Source organism: Rhinopithecus roxellana, chromosome 11, assembly GCF_007565055.1.
Source record: "Rhinopithecus roxellana isolate Shanxi Qingling chromosome 11, ASM756505v1, whole genome shotgun sequence".
Taxonomy (NCBI): Eukaryota; Metazoa; Chordata; class Mammalia; order Primates; family Cercopithecidae; genus Rhinopithecus; species Rhinopithecus roxellana.
The window spans coordinates 140,895,107-140,907,898 of NC_044559.1; the positions used below are offsets into that span (position 1 = coordinate 140,895,107).

General features: G+C 38.7%; 1 pseudogene; it reads left to right on the forward strand.

Moving 5' to 3' along the window:
- The first annotated feature begins 1,951 nt into the window (after positions 1–1,951).
- Positions 1,952–12,792, forward strand: part of LOC104659367 — a 63,278-nt pseudogene continuing 52,437 nt past the window's right edge.

Below are 12,792 nucleotides of genomic sequence, written 5' to 3' on the forward strand. Positions count from 1 at the left end.
TTTGCAAATTGGCTCTGTCCTGGTGCACTTTTTGAGCACTTAGCCTGGTTCATATAGAACTTCATCTGAGTCTTCACTGCTTGCTTGCACTGAGCCTAGAGATTAGCCAGAAGTAAAACCTTAGGGTCTTTTCAGGTCTTTTGCTAAGCTTCTCCTGTCCTGGGTATGTGCTTGGCATTCTGATTTCCCTAACCCATTTATGCCTAGTGTTCCATTATTGGAATGCTAAGCATATGGGAGTTATTTATATCCTACTGCTTAAGGTCATTTCAAGATCTGATTGCAAAAATTAAAACAATTACAACCTCAGGCATAAATGGGCATAAATTGCAACCTCAGGCATAAATATAATATACACAGTACTCTTGATTCCCCTCATTTCCCCTGCAAAAACTCTCTCTTTAGCTTTTTCTCTTTCTGGAATTCATTTTAGAATGGTATTTATGTCCGGGATTTATCTGTATTTTACAAGCTATTCTTTTATTATCTCTTTTTCCAGTTTTTATTGTTATAATTTCTGCAATTTTATACATTTAGATTTGTACAGTTCTGCATTTTACATCCATTTTGCTTTCTTTCTTTCCTTTTTTCTTTTTCTTTTTTTTTTTTTTTTGGACAGAGTTTCACTCTTTTTGCCCAGGCTGGAGTACAGTGGTGCGATCCTGGCTCACTGCAACATCCACCTCCTGGGTTCAAGTGATTCTTCTGTCTCAGCCTCCCGAATAGATGGGATTACAGGCACCTGCCACCACGCCTGGCTAATTTTTGTATTTTTAGTAGAGAAGGGGTTTCACCATGTTGGCCAGGCTAGTCTTGTACTCTTGACCTCGTGATCCTCCCACCTCGGCCTACCAAAGTGCAGGGATTGGGCGTGAGCCACTGCACCTGGCCCATTTTGTTTTCTAGTAGTGTTCACAGAGTATTTGTTTTGTTTTCACATTAGGCAAATAATAACATTTAATTTATTTAATTTTGGAAATGCTCTTTTTTTCCTCTGTGAGATATATATATATGTTTTGAGATGGAGTCTCACCCTATCACCCAGGCTGGAGTTCAGTGGCACGATTGTGGCTCACTGCAACCTCTGCCTCCCAGATTCAAGAGATTTTCCTGCCTCAGCCTCCTGAGTAGCTGAGATTATAGGCATCCATCACCACGCATGGCTATTATTTGTATTTTTAGTAGAGACGGGGTTTCATCATGTTGGCCAGGCTGGTCTTGAACTCCAGACCTTAAGTGTCTCCCAAGCTTCAGAATCATCTTTGTAGCCTTCCACTGGACATGTTCACTTCCGTGACATGAAGACATTCCAAGAGCTGCATGGCCTGCATGTGTCTTACTGTCACTCTGCCCTCTACCCTCCCACAACACCCAACCTCCTGGTTCTAATTTCCAGATCTTCTAAGACCTCTATGCAGGCCCTCTGGAAGTAGCCCTTGCTCTCTTCCTTTGCTTAGTGAATTCTCTCTTCTACATCTCCACTGCTGCCCCTTAATATAGACAATCTACCTCTAATGCTGCTGTCCAGCACAGTCTCCACTCTACTTTGGTGGCATTGCTTCCTCAGTGAAAATGAATTACGTTACAGGGATTTGGGTGTGTATTTTCAGTTCACCATCAATTCTGCTATTCGCAAAAGTGACGTGGAGTCAGGGGAGCAGGGAGTCTATGGCCTAAAGGAAGTGTGCAAGATAATTGTGTTTATGTCATATACTGCCAGTCATTTAGAGCATTGGAGGAAAATATCAGCTTGGATATTTATATTTTTATCTAAAAAATAAGAAAAAAATTAAGCTTTCCTTATATGTGGATTGATTGTATTTTACTTTATAAATAAATATAAATAAAATTAGTAGTTGCTAAACATTTTTATGGATCAGATGAGTGATAAATATTTGGAGAACACTAACAGGATTAAAGCCAAAAGTATTTTTAGTCTCCCTCATCTCCCATGACGCTGCAACCTTTACCTCATCACAGGTAAGACATGCTCTTATCCTGTTAAGCAATTCCATTGACTTGCCACATATTTTTAAAGGTTTTTAACCATTTTTTTTTTCAATTTATGTTTAGGGTACATGTGCACAACATGCAGGTTTGTTACACATGTATACATGTGCATGTTGGTGTACTGCACCCATTAACTCCTCATTTACATTAGGTATATCTCCTAATGCTATCCCACCCCTTCTCCCCTCCCCACAATAGGCCCTGGTGTGTGGTGTTCCCCTTCCTGTGTCCAGGTGATCTCATTGTTCAATTCCCACCTATGAGTGAGAACATGTGGTGTTTGGTTTTCTGTTCTTGTGATAGTTTGCTGAGAATGATGGTTTCCAGCTGCATTCATGTTCCTACAAAGGACACGAACTCATCCTTTTTTATGGGTGCATAGTATTCCATGGTGTATATGTGCCACATTTTCTTAATCCAATCTGTCACTGATGGACATTTGGGTTGATTCCAAGTCTTTGCTATTGTGAATAGTGCCACAGTAAGCATACATGTGCATGTGTCTTATAGCAGCATGATTTATAATCTTTTGGGTATATACCCAGTAATGGGATGGCTGGGTCAAATGGTATTTCTAGTTCTAGATCCTTGAGAATCACCACCCTGTTTTCCACAATGGTTGAACTAGTTTACAGTCCCACCAACAGTGTAAAAGTGTTCCTATTTCTCCACATCCTCTCCAGCACCTGTTGTTTCCTGACTTTTTAATGATTGCCATTCTAACTTGTGTGAGATAATATCTCATTGTGATTTTGATTTGCATTTCTCTGATGGCCAGTGATGATGAGCATTTTTTCATGTGTCTGTTGGCTGTATGAATGTCTTCTTTTCCGAAATGTCTGTTCATATCCTTTGCCCACTTTTTGATGGGGTTGTTTTTTTTCTTGTAAATTTGTTTGAGTTCTTTGTAGATTCTGTATATTAGCCCTTTGTCAGATGAGTAGATTGCAAAATTTTTCTCCCGTTCTGTAGGTTGCCTGTTGACTCTGGTGGTAGTTTCTTTTGCTGTACATAAGCTCTTCAGTTTAATTAGATCCCATTTGTGAATTTTGGCTTTTGTTGCCATTGCTTTTGGTGTTTTAGACATGAAGTCCTTGCCCATGCCTATGTCCTGAATGGTATTACCTAGGTTTTCTTCTAGGGTTTTTATGGTTTTAGGTCTAATATTTAAGTCTCTAATCCATCATAAATTAATTTTCAAATAAGGAGTAAGGAAAGGATCCAGTTTCAGCTTTCTACTTATGGCTAGCCAATTTTCCCAGCACCATGTATTAAAGAGGGAATCCTTTCCCCATTTCTTGTTTTTGTCAGGTTTGTCAAAGATCAGATGGCTGTAGATGTGGTATTATTTCTGAGGGCTCTGTTCTGTTCCATTGGTCTATATCTCTGTTTTGGTATTAGTACCATGCTGTTTTGATTACTGTAGTCTTGTAGTATACTTTTAAGTCAGGAAGCGTGATGCCTCCAGCTTAGTTCTTTTGACTTAGTATTGTCTTGGCAATGCGGGGTCTTTTTTCATTCCATATGAAGTTTAAAGCAGTTTTTTTCCAATTCTGTGAAGAAAGTCATTGGTAGCTTAAAGGGGATGGCATTGAATCTATAAATAACCTTGGGCAGTATGGCCATTTTCATGATATTGATTCTTGCTATACATGAGCATAGTATTTTTTTCCATTTGTTTGTGTCCTCTTTTATTTCACTGAGCAGTGGTTTGTAGTTGTTCTTGAAGAGGTCCTTCCCATCCCCTATAAGCTGGATTCCTAGGTATTTTCTTCTCTTTGAAGCAATTATGAATGGGTGTTCATTCATGATTTGGCTCTCTGTTTGTCTGTTACTGGTGTATAAGAATGCTTGTGATTTTTGCACATTGATTTTGTATCCTGAGACTTTGCTGAAGTTGCTTATCAGCTTAAGGAGATTTTGGGCTGAGACGATAGGGTTTTCTAAATATATGATCATGTCATCTGCAGACCAGGACAATATGACTTCTTCTTTTCCTAATTGAATACACTTTCTTTCCTTCTCTTGATTGATTGCCCTAACCAGAACTTCCAACACTATGTTGAATAGGAGTGGTGAGAGAGGGCATCCCTGTCTTGTACCAGTTTTCAAGGGGAATTTTTCCAGTTTGTGCCTATTCAGTATGATATTGTCTGTGGGTTTTTCATAAATAGCTCTTATTATTTTGAGACACGTTCCATCAATACCGAATTTATTGAGAGTATTTAGCATGAAGGGCTGTTGAATTTTGTCAAAGGCCTTTTCTGCATCTGTTGAGATAATCATGTGGTTTTTGTCTTTGGTTCTGTTTATATGCTGGATTATGTTTATTGATTTGCATATGTTGAACCAGCCTTGCATCCTAGGGATGAAGCCCACTTGATCATGGTGGACAAGCTTTTTGATGTGCTGCTGGATTCAGTTTGCCAGTATTTTATTGAGGATTTTTGCATCCATGTTCATCAGGGATATTGGTCTAAAATTCTCTCTTTTTATTGTGTCTCTGCCAGGCTTTTGTGTCAGGATGATGTTGACCTCATAAAATGAGTTAGGGAGGATTCCCTCTTTTTCTATTGATTGGAATAGTTTCAGAAGGAATGGTACCACCCCCTCCTTGTACCTCTGGTAGAATTTGGCTCCATCTGGTACTGGATATTTTTTGGTTGGTAGACTATAAATTATTGCCTCAATGTCAGAGCCTGCTATTGGCTTATTCAGGGATTCAACTTCTTCCTAGTTTATTCTTGGGAGAGTGTATGTGTCCAGGAATTTATCTATTTCTTCTAGGTTTTTAGTTTATTTGTGTAGAGGTGTTTATAATATTTTCTGATGGCAGTTTCTATTTCTGTAGGGTCAGTGGTTTTATCCCCTTTATCATTTTTTATTGTGTCTATTTGATTCTTCTCTCTTTTCTTCTTTATTAGTTTTGGTAGCAGTCTGTCAATTTTGTTGATCTTTTCAAAAACCAGCTCCTGGATTCATTGATTTTTTTTGAAGGGTTTTCTGTGTCTCTATCTGCTTCAGTTCTGCTCTGATCTTAGTTATTTCTTGCCTTCTGCTAGCTTTTGAATGTGTTTGCTCTTGCTTCTCTAGTTCTTTTAATTGTGATATTAGGGTGTCAATTTTAGATCTTTCCTGCTTTCTCTTGTGGGCATTTAGTGCTACAAATTTCCCTCTACACACTGCTTTAAATGTGTCCCAGAGATTCTGGTATGTTGTATCTTTGTTCTCATTGGTTTCAAAGAACATCTTTATTTCTGCCTTCATTTTTTTATGTACCCAGTAGTCATTCAGGAGCAAGTTGTTCAGTTTCCGTGTAGTTGAGCGATTTTGATTGAGTTTCTTAGTCCTGAGTTCTAGTTTGATTGCACTGTGGTCGGAGAGACACTTTGTTATCATTTCTGTTCTTTTATATTTGCTGAGGAGTGCTTTACTTCCACCTATGTGGTCAATTTTGGAATAAGTGTGATGTGGTGCTGAGAAGAATGTATAATCTGTTGATTTGTGGTGGAGAGTTCTGTAGATGTCTATTGGGTCCACTTGGTGCAGAGTTGAGTTCAATTCCTGGATATCCTTGCTAACTTTCTGTCTCATGGATCTGTCTAATGTTGACAGTGGGGTGTTAAAGTCTCCCATTATTATTGCATGGGAGTCTAAGTCTCTTTGTAAGCCTCTAACCATTTGCTTTATGAATCTGGGTGCTCCTGTATTGCATGCATATATATTTAGGATAGTTAGCTCTTCCTGATGAATTGATCCCTTTACCATTATGTAATGGCCTTCTTTGTCTCTTTTGATCTTTGTTGGTTTAAAGTCTGTTTTATCAGAGAATAGGATTGCAACCCCTGCCTTTTTTTGTTTTCCATTTGCTTGGTAGATCTTCCTTCATCCCTTTATTTTGAGCCTATGTGTGTCTCTGCATGTGAAATGGGTCTCCTGAATACAGCAAACTGATGGGTCTTGACTCTTTATCCAATTTGCCAGTTTGTGTCTTTTAATTGGACCATTTAGCCCATTTACATTTAAGGTTAATATTGTTATGTGTGAACTTGATCCTGTCATTATGATATTAGCTGGTTATTTTGCTTGTTAGTTGATGCAGTTTATTCCTAGCAGTGATGGTCTTTTCATGTGGTATGTCTTTGCAGTGGCTGTTATCGGTTGTTCTTTCCATGTTTAGTGCTTCCTTCAGGATCTCTTATAGGGCAGGCCTGATGGTGACAAAATCTCTAAGCATTTGCTTGTCTGTAAAGAATTTTGTTTCTCCTTCACTTATGAAACTTAGTTTGGCTGGATAGGAAATTCTGTGTTGAAAGTTCTTTTCTTTAAGAATATTGAATATTGGCCCCCACTCTCTTCTGGCTTGTAGAGTTTCTGCTGAGAGATCTGCTGTTAGTCTGATGGGCTTCCCTTTGTGTGTAATCCGACCTTTCTCTCTGGCTGCCCTTAACATTTTTCCCTTCATTTCAACTTTGGTGAATTTGACAATTATGTGTCTTAGAGTTGCTCTTCTCAAGGAGTATCTTTGTGGCGTTCTCTGTATTTCCTGAATTTGAATGTTGGCCTGCATTGCTAGGTTGGGGAAGTTCTCCTGAATAATATCCTGCAGGGTGTTTTCCAACTTGGAAATTCTTCCCATCACTTTCAGGCACACTGATCAGATATAGATTTGGTCATTTCACATAATCCCATATTTCTTGGAGGCTTTGTTCATTTCTTTTTACTCTTTTTTCTCTAAACTTCTCTTCTCACTTCATTCATTCATTTGGTCTTCAATTACTGATAATCTTTCCTCCAGTTGATCGAGTTGGTTACTGAAGCTTGTGCATTTGTCATGTAATTCTCATGTCATGGTTTTCATCTCTATCACTTCATTTATGGACTTCTCTGCATTGGTTATTCTAGTTATCCATTCTTCTATTCTTTTAAAAAGGTTTTTAGTTTTTTGCACTGGGTCATTGTTCCTCCTTTAGCTCTGAGAAATTTCATTGACTCAAGCCTTCTTCTCTCAACTCGTGAAAGTCATTCTACGTGTGAGGTGTCAGTCTGCACCTAGGGGGATGTCTCTCAGTTCGGTTACTCAGGGGTCGGGGACCCACTTGAGCAGGCAGTCTTTCCATTCTCAGATTTCAACCTCCCTGCTGGGAGAACTACTGCTCTCTTCAAAGGTTTCAGACAGGGACATTTACATCTGCAGAGGTTTCTGCTGCTTTTTGTTTAGCTATACCCTGTCCCCAGAGGTGGAGTCTACAGAGACAGGCAGGCCTCCTTATGCTGCAATAGGCTCCACCCAGTTCAACCTTCCCAGTGGCTTTGTTTACCTACTTAAACCTCAGCAATGGCGGGTGCTCCTCCCCCAGCCTTGCTGCTGCCTTGCAGTTAGATCTCAGACTGCTGTGCTAGCAATGAGGTAGGCTCCATGGGCGTGGGACCCTCTGGGCCAGGCGTTGGATATAGTCTCCTGGTGTGCTGTTTGCTAAGACTCTTGGTAAAGCACAGTATTAGGGTGGGAGTTACCTGATTTTCCAAGTTTTTTTTGGTTTTTAAACTTTTGTTAAGTTTTTTTACATGTTTGCAAAGGAACTAAAGTCTTATCACTTCAGTGAAATCTAATATGTTGACACACTCTCACATGAATATACGCAGAACACTTTTATGATCCATCTGTGTTGCACATATCTGTGGAGTGAGTCCTTTAATCCTGTGGTAGATCTGTCTCTGTATGTATGTTTCCTTATGAGAAGATATGTTCCTCTTTTGTAAGGAAGACTTTTGTATTCAAATTGGAATACTCAGAAACTAGGAAAGCTCTAGGCACATGTAGGCACTAAATATTTTTGCATTAAGTAATAAATTAATGCACCAACAGGATATTTCTCTTGATTTTTTACCTGCAATGTGTAACATAAAGCAACATATATCATGGAGGCCCTTTATAACATTTTCTATTTAATTTTCAACAATAAAAACGGTAATAATTAGTCCCTAAACATATTTTTTCACATCAGCTGATTCTTATCACTTCAGATTGAGCAGAACTGTTATTTTCCAGGGATCAGTGTCATATAAGGATGTGACTGTGGGCTTCACTCAATAGGAGTGGCAGCATCTGGACTCTGCTCAGAGGACCCTGTCCAGGGATGTGATGTTGGAGAACTATAACCACTTTGTCTCAGTAGGTAGGTAGGAATTGTTTCCCATGTAGAAGGCCAGAATGTATGTCCTTTCTTATCAATAGAAACTTGTGGAACTTTTGTAAAATATAATAACAGTTAGGTTGAGATTCAGAGGTCAAGGACAATGTATCCCTTTTGGATACCAGAAAGAATGTTTTTCTCTGCCCTCATAACAGTATTAAATGAGGTGTGTGTGTGTGTGTGTGTGTGTGTGTGTGTGTGTGTGTACACTGTTTGGTGTATATTGTCTTCCTCCTTCAGGGAAGCCCACCCAGTTTGTCCCAAGTAATATAATTCTCATTCACAGGGTATTGCATTCCTAAACCAGAAGTGATCCTCAAGTTGGAGAAAGGTGAGGAGCCAAGGATATTAGAGGAAAAATTTCCATTCCAGAGTCATCTGGGTGAGTTAGTAAGTGCCAGATGGATGTAGGTAGATCACAAAGGGTAAGTTCAGATAATAACACCATTGAAATGTTCTTCAGGAATCATATTTCAGAGGCTGCAGACCTTTGGAAGTAGCATGTTGACATGACCCAAATATCCAGGGGCTCTGAATCACCCAGCATCTCCCAGTATCACTTCCCTACACACATCTTGCTTTTTTTAATTGTAGTACAAATTATATAGTTGTCACAGCTTAATACAATTTTTATATATATATAAATATATATATAACACTCATATATCCATCATTGAGATGAATGTATAGAGTGATTTTTCAACACCCCCAGAAAGCTCCCTAGTGTACTCTTCCTAGCAAAGAGCATCCCTCCTTCTATAAAATATTAAATATATTTTTCTATACATGCTTTTCTGAGTTGCTCTTTCATTAGCATTCTACCATATTCACCATTTTTTACAGAATTATTTTAAAATAGCCTGGACCCAGTGGTTCATGCCTGTAATCCCAGCACTTTGGGAGGCTGAGGTGGGAGGATTGCTTGAGCCCAGGAATTTGAGACCAGCTTGGGCAACACAGGGACACCCCATCTCTATGAAAAATTAAAAAAAATTATACAGGCATGGTGGCACACACCTGCAATCCCATGCCTGGCTAATTTTTGTGATCTCAGCTACTGGAGAACTGAGGTGAGAGTCTTGCTTTAGCCTGGGAAGAGGCTGCAGTGAGCTGTGTTTGTGCCATTGCACTGCAGCCTGGGTGACAGAGCGATTCTGTCTCTAAAATATAAAAAGCAATTAAAATTAAAATTAAACGTTCAAACAGTAATGATTTCAGCGTGAAGCCTGAAAAAATTTGTGTTTGGAAAAGCTCTCTAGGTAATACTGATAAGCACTATTTTTTAAGTACCATTGATTAATATCTATGTAGGGCACTGAGAGAAAAGCATAGATAAAGTAATGGCTGCCGGGAACATAGTTGGTGAACGAAAACAGAACTGCATGGAATATTTTAAAATTCAGTGTTTAACAAAGAATATTTTTATAGCAATCCAGCTGATGTTTGTGCTTGAATGAATTGTACAAACAGTCCTTTCATCTTTTTTAGTAAATGAACCTGGAAGTGGTGGGAAAATTTGGAAGGGCAACTTTTTAAAAACACTGTTAGACTGTAAGCTGACAATGAAAAAGCAATCAGCATAAGATTATGATGGGAATGAGCAATTTATGAGGGACAAACAGCGGAACTTACCTAGAGTGAAATATACTCATTCTAGACTTGTAAAAGAATGGCTTGGTTCAAGTGTTTGTTCTTGGGACCTTGGACTCAATATAGTGTAGTACAGATGATGGAATAAAGGGCAAATCCCACAGCCGGAATAGGACCATAAGCCTGATCCTCTGGCAAAGATGGCTTGTTCACTCATTGATTTCACTCTTATTGTTGCATACTTTTATTCCTAATGAATCAGAGCTAGAAAAACAATTCAACCAGATGCAGCTGCTCATGTCTGTAATCCTAGCACTTTGGAAGTTCAATGTGGGTGAATTGCTTGAGGCCAGGAGTTCGAGACCAGCCTGGCTAACATGGCAAAATCCTGTCTCTACTAAAAATATAAAAACTAGCCGAACATGGTGGTGCACGGTGCCTGTAGTCCCAACCACTTGGGAGGTTGAGGCATGAGAATCACTTGAACCCAGGAAGTAGAGGTTGCAATGAGCCAAGATCACATCACTACACTCCAGCCTGGGTGACAGAGCAAGACTCTGTCTCCAAAACAACAACAACAGCAGCAACAACAGCAACACACAGAATTGGAGTCTGGATTATAGGACTATCTATGAATTAGAAATTTTACAAATTTGATTTGTTGCTGCTGTGTTGAGTTGAAAAGAGGTATAAGACTGGAAGTGTGCACATTGTTGTCATAATGTAGGTATGAGGAGGTAATGGCCTAAACTAAGCCTTCAAACATAATGCTAACTTTATTTATCTTACATATCCTTGTCAACTCATCTTTCTTGTCACTCTGTGTTTCAGAATTAATTAATACCGATAGAAACTATTCAAGAATGAAATTCAATGAGTTTAACAAAGGTGGAAAATGTTTCTGTGATGAAAGCATGAAATAATTCATTTTGAAGAGGAACCTTATGAATATAATAAAAATGGGAACGGCTTCTGGCTGACTGAAGACCTCGTTTGGCATCAGAAAATTAAAAATTGGGAGCAACCTTTTGAATATAATAAATATGGGAAAGCTTTCCCTAAGAATTCACTCTTCCTTGTACATAAGAGAGCTTACACAGGACAGAAAGCCTGCAAATATACGGAACATGGGAAAACCTGTGATATGTCATTTTTCATTAGTCATCAGCAAACACATCCAAGAGAGAACCACTATGAATGCAAAAAATGTGGAGAAAGTATCTTTGAGGAATGAATTCTCCTTGAACATCAGAGTGTTTACCCATTCAGCCAGAGGTTAAATCCCACTCCAATCCAGAGAACCCACTCAATTAACAATATTATTAAATATAATGAATGTGGAACCTTTTTCAGTGAAAAATTAGTCCTTAATTTACAACATAGAACACATACAGGAGAAAAGCCTTATGAATGTCATGAATGTGGAAAAACCTTCACCCTGAAGTCAGCCCACACGAGACATCAGAGAACACACACGGAGAAAACCCTTATGAATGTCATGAATGTGGGAAGACCTTCTGTAATAATTCAGACCTCATTAAACATCAAAGAACTCACACAGGGGAGAGATCTTACAGATGTGAATAATGTGAGAAATCCTTCAGTGAAAAGTCAACCCTTACTCAACATCAGAGAACACACACAGAGGAGAAACCATATGAATGTCATGAATGTGGGAAAGCCTTCACATTTAAGTAAGTCCTTACTGTGCATCAGAAAACACAGGGGAGAAGCCCTATGAATGCTATGCATGTGGGAATGCCTTTCTCGGAAAATCAGACCTCATTGAACATCAAAGAATTCACACAGGAGAAAAACCTTATGAATGTAATGAATATGGGAAGTCATTCTCTGAGAAGTCAACCCTTACTAAACATCTAAGAACTCACACAGGTGAGAAACCTTATGAATGTATTCAGTGTGGAGAATTTTTCTGCTACTACTCAAGTTTCACAGAACATCTGAGAAGACATACAGGGGAGAAACCTTTCAGATGTAATGAATGTGGGAAAACCTTCTATCAGAAGTCGGCCCTAATTGTTCCCCCAGAGAACTCATAATAAGACAGAAACCCTACGAATGTAATGAATGTGGAAAATCAGTCTGTGTGAAGCCAAACTCATAATAAGACAGAAACCCTACGAATGTAATGAATGTGGAAAATCAGTCTGTGTGAAGTCAAACTCATTGCATATCGTAGAACACACACAGGGGAGAAACCCTATGAATGAAATGTTTGTGAAAAATCAATGCATATTAAGTCAAAACTAACTGTACATCAGAGAACACACTTAGGGTGAAACCCTAGAGATGTAGTAAGTGAGGGGGAGATGTAGTAAGTGAGGGAAATTACTCTGAGTGAAGTCAGAACTTTGTAGAACAGAGAACATAAAGGGTGAGAGAAATCTGTTAATATAATGATGAGAGCACCTTTGTCCTGAAGTCAGTTCTTACAGTATAGAAGAGAACTTAAAGAGGGAAAAAACAATATGAAGATATGGAATGCAGGACAACATTATTCTGGAATTTGGACCATACATTATATTATAAAACTAAAAGTGGAAAAAAATTATTGGTGATTGAATATAGGAAACATTTTGCTCAATGTCACACCTCAGTAAACATCAGAGAGTTCATACAGGGTTAAATGTGGCTCAGCATCCCTAGGTTGAGAAGGGACACATTTTTCTTCTACCACTCCAGTTTCACAGAACATCTCAAAAGACACACAGGAGAGAAACCTTTTGGGTGTAATGAATGTGGGAAAGCCTTTCGTCAGAAGTCAGCCCTAATTGTTCACCACAGAACTCATATAAGACAGAAACCCTATGGATGTAATGAATGTGGAAAATCATTCTGTGTGAAGTCAAGAGGCCAGAGAAAATGCACAAACTATAGGAAACTATAGGAAAGAATTTACTATGAGGTTATATTTTATAGAGCATATGTAATAAGAAGTACCTTCTCAGTGAACATCACATAGTAGAGAAAGTAT